Here is a 4,762-nt window from a genome sequence, read left to right on the forward strand (position 1 = left end):
CCCAATTTCAGTGTCCAACAGTTCTGAGTCCAAGCTTCAATGTCCGACAGTTCTTTATGAGTACATCTCAGAAATGATATTTCAGTTCTGGATGGTGGGCAAATGATGACAATGCAGGTCCGAACTTCTCTGGTTTGATCCTGGGTGACCTGCAGTGATGCACAGCTGTTGACTGCTAGCATGGCAAGGTGTCTTCAGCGTCTTCCATCCCTGGATTGTTTTTCCTCTTGTCTTCATGGCTGGAGCATTCCTGAGAATTCCTCTCTGTTGCAGGAATCCACATGGTCTTGAAGTTGTTTTCTGAACATATACAAACCTATTCTCAACCGAAGATTAATAAAGGGAATTTTACTTGGGGTCCTTTTTATATTTGCCCAAATGATTTTCCTTTGGCTTATTTTGACACCATGTATGTTTTTCATGGGTGTCTTACTGTTAGCATTACAAATGAAAAAAAATTTTTTCCAGATGTAAATTAGTTACAGGATATTTTTCCTTACATGGTATTTTTCTACTATCCCCCCTTTTTTGATTTAATTATTAGGAGGCTTTTGGAAAATTTTTATAATACAGTCTAGATAACTTTAAATTTTTAAATTTTTGCACAAAAATATGACTGTTTTAAGTTCACTGCATGTTAAGCAATCTTACCATGAAATGAAAATTTTGGTTAATACTACTTGTTTCAATTAATGTCAAAATTAATACTCTAACAACAATCTTAGGTTACACTGTAAATATTAATGGAAAGGATTATTTTGCATCCTTGAGGAGGCCCTGAGTATTCCTGGTGTTAGTCTGGATTTAGATATAGGGTAGCTGTTGTTAGCCAAGTCTCTGTTTTCTGGGTACCGATCTGAGCTGGGCATGGGAAGCGCAGCAGCCATGGGGGCAGGAGACCTCCCTCAGAAGGGGTGAGTGTTCAAGCCCCTGCATAGTTGGGGGGGTGAGGATCTGTGCCCCACCTCTGTTGACCCCCAAGTTCTCTCCTGGTGGCTCCTCTGCGACTGTGCCTGTCTTAGGTCGCCCCTCCCAGAGGGGTCTTACCCGTCATTGACTACCAGCCATCCTCTGGGGCCAAACAGGGTGATGTGAGGTTCAGTTGTGTCTCCTTGGTAGCCTTTGCCCCTGTGGCCTCCACGCCCAGCAACTGCCTTGGGATCCCCTCGGCTGCTGGCGGGGCCCCGGCATTGATCATGGGGAACCCAGGTTTCTTCTCCAGAGAGGGCCCAGCTCATGCCATTGGGTGAGAGACAGATCCATGGTTCCAGCCACCACGAGGCTTCACCCTCAGCATGAACAGAGCTCAGGCAACAGCTGTGGGCAATTGGATTGTAAGAAGAGAGACCCTCTTGGCAAAAAGGGTAAGAGAGGTCAATACAGAATGCTCAAGTGCCCTCTCAGGGAGGCCTTCCACACAGTGGAAAGGATTAAATCTTTTTGTGTCCTTCCAAACATTCAAAGAATTAGTTTTTAAGTTTGTTTGGGATAAATATACAATATACTGTTGTGAATATCAAAAATCATTGATGACCTTGTAGAACAATAACATGTAAGGATATTCTTTGCTCTAGGCCATGGCAATTCAATTTTAGACTGGAAATGACATTAATTAAATTTCTTCAATTAGTCTTTCAGTAACTTTACTCTAGCTATATTCAGGAAGGCAAAAACCCGAATTATTTACCTTTCTATATTAAACCTAGTACATTTAATTACAGTCCTCCAGATGTTTGAAGGAAAAACCCCTTTCTATTATTTTCTTGCAGAGTACTTTCTAATCAGCATCCTCATACTATTTCACTTCAAAATATCTGGTATAAGTTTTTGTCATCTGATTTTGTAAACTCCAAGGTCTCAAGTTCCCAGCTCTGGAAAACCATGCTTAAGGCTGGCAAACAGGCCTGGCCCAGCCCTTGACTTTAAAGCGACCATAATTTTTTCTCTGGGGAAAGCCAAGAAGCAAACTTGTAGCTACATTGTTTCCTGCCGTTTGCTTGTCAGCGGGAAATTTCAAAATTGGCCACGAGATCGCAGCCTCAGGAAAAAACTGTTTTCCCCTGGTCTAACCTGGTCCATTTAAATGTCAAAGAGCTAAGCTAGTTTCTCCCTGGGCCACTGGACCTTCATAATTAATATAAACTTTTCAATTATGAGGAGACTTTAAATTAGAATACTTGGGGAGGGGGCGTCCATATTGGATCACCATGTGCTCCTTTCTTCCCTTCCCCACATGCTTTGGGGGGAGTTTCCCTAGGTAATGTTACCGTACAGGTGATTACCACTGGCATGGCAGGAAAGATGTTCTCAGACATCAGGCATCTGTACCGTCTTTTTTACCATGCCCCAGGTGATCTCCAGCTATTTGTTGTCCTCTTCCTGCTGCTCATCTTCAGTAGACTGCTTGGAGTCACTGCTCTCTGTGGCTGAGGTAGTGGATTGTCTGCAGCTGCATGATGTGGCTCCAGACACAAGGTCCTCATTAGTCTGGGTAGTTTCTCTCTTGGATTCCTGTTGCAGTTTAATATTTCTAGCAAAAATCCACACGGGTTTGGAAAAATTCTCTGGGAATATACAAGCATACCCTCTGCCAAAGGTTAATAATGGGTCAGGTCCCTTCCATAAACCAGATTCAGGATCCTTCCATTTAACTAGACCATTTTCTTTTGTTTTATTCTGACACCAATGTAGCTCCATAGGTGTCTTTCCATCAGCATCACAAGTGAAAAAATTTAAAGTAATTAAGGCTTGGTGCAGCCTACCCGCAGGTGATTTCTCCAATCTATAGAGACATGCAATGCTCCAAGACGTCCCAAGGAGTATAATGTGTTACATCCATTTGCCAGATATGGTCTCTTAGCAAACCTCTAGAGTTGACACCTGTGTTAGGCCCTTGAGGTAGATGTAACATACAAGTGGGACATTCCTTGATAATCTGTTTCGCCTGATGTTGAGAGATTGAGAATTGTTTGGACAACATTTTGACAGACTGATGTAAAAGTTGATGAGACTCTGAGGCCTCTTTTAATAAAGCAACCATTTGATCAGCATGTGCATTTCCTTTCGTTAATGGGCCAGGTAATACACTGTGAGCCCTGATATGAGTGATATAGAAGGGGTATTGTCTCTGCTGCACAATCTGCTGGACTTGTTGAAATAGTAAGAATAAACTTTGGTCACTGAGCCATTTCAAATGAGCAGTTTCAATTCTATTTACTAGGCCTGAAGCATAAGAGGAGTCAGAAATTATGGTAACAGGCTCTTGGAAATCTAGTAATGCAGCCTTAATAGCTTCCAATTCAATTCTTTGCATAAAAGTATGACTGGTCAGTATGGCTCAGTCTGAATTTATTGTATGATAGGCAGCTTTCCCGTTAGATGACCCATCAGTAAAAACAGTTAATGCTCCAGGGATAGGTTCCTGCCGAGTATTTTTTGGTATAATAATGGGGGTATAATATAAAAATTGTAGTAGTTTATCTTTTAATAGGTGACAGCTAAGTTCCCCTGAATATCCACTTAGTCCAATTTGCCAATTTAAGTCAGTTTGAAATAACATTTCTAATTGCTTCCCAGTGAGGGGAAGATAGATGCATTTAGGTTCTTCTCCTCTAAGCTGCCTGCAACGCTTTCTAAGCTGAAATATCAATTGAGCCATCAGTTCTACATAAGTAATAGCTGTTTTAGAAGACTGATGGCCTAGGTGGACCCATTCAATAATAGCGGGAGAGTCTTTATTTTGGAAGATGACTCCAGTGGGACTATATGCAGTATGGTTAATCTGTCCCAATAAAGGCAATTCAGGCTGTACCCATGCTACTTGGGCTGAGGATATCGCCTGCTCAATTCTCAGCAAGTCCTTTCTGGCTTCATTTGTTAGTGTTCTGGGTGAGGAAAGGTTAGAGTCACCCCTAAGTATATTGAATAAATTTGTCATTTCTCCCGTAGAGATTTTTAGATAAGGTCTTAACAAGTTAATGTCCCCTAATAACTTCTGAAAGTCATTTGAAGTTTTAAGGCAGTCTTTTCTTATTTCCACCTTTGCGGTCTAATGCATTGGTTTTCAATTATGGTTCCCAGATCTTTAAAAGGTGTCTCTTTCTGTACTTTTTCTGGAGCAATTTTTAAGCCCCATTTAGGGAGCTCCTTTTCTAATTGGAAAAACATTTCCAAAGTCTGCTCTTCCCGTGGACTTGCTAAGAGCAAGTCATCCATGTATTGAATAATGCAACATCGGGAATATCTGTCCCTTAAAGGCTGAACAGCTTGAGCCAGATATTTTTTGGCACAAGGTAGGGCTATTGGCCATTCCTTGAGGCAAAACCTTCCATTGGTATCTTCTCATGGGTCCTATATTATTAACAGATGGCACTGAAAAGGCAAATCTTTCTTTATCCTGAGGTGCCAAGGGAATGGTGAAAAAACAATCCTTAAGATCTACTACTATAAGAAACCAATCAAGAGGGATTTGCGAAGGCGCTGGGAGTACAGGTTTCAAAGCTCCCATGGTATGCATAGTAGCATTAACTGCTCTAAGATCATGTAACAATCGCCATTTTCCTGCCACCTTCTTAGGCATAATAAATATAGGTGTATTCCAAGGGCTATCGGAAGGCTCTATGTGACCAGCTCCTATTTGTTCCTGTATCAATTCATGAATATGACCTAATTTCTCCTGGGTTAATGGCCACTGATCCTCCCATATAGGTTTATCATCTTTCCATTGTATAGGATCAGCATGGGGGAGAAGAGAGTGGGCAGT

The 4,762-nt window shown here is 41.5% G+C and overlaps 1 long non-coding RNA gene across 1 annotated transcript in view; it reads right to left on the reverse strand.

Annotated features, from left to right (window-relative positions):
* Positions 1–225: 225 nt before the first annotated feature.
* LOC102766236 overlaps positions 226–4,762 on the reverse strand; it is a 6,629-nt gene continuing 2,092 nt past the window's right edge. The window contains exon 2 of the long non-coding RNA XR_436471.2: positions 226–300. This is a non-coding gene — a long non-coding RNA (uncharacterized LOC102766236). The remainder of the gene's footprint in view (positions 301–4,762) is intronic.

This window comes from Myotis davidii, unplaced genomic scaffold (assembly GCF_000327345.1).
Source record: "Myotis davidii unplaced genomic scaffold, ASM32734v1 scaffold6, whole genome shotgun sequence".
NCBI classification, from domain to species: domain Eukaryota; kingdom Metazoa; phylum Chordata; class Mammalia; order Chiroptera; family Vespertilionidae; genus Myotis; species Myotis davidii.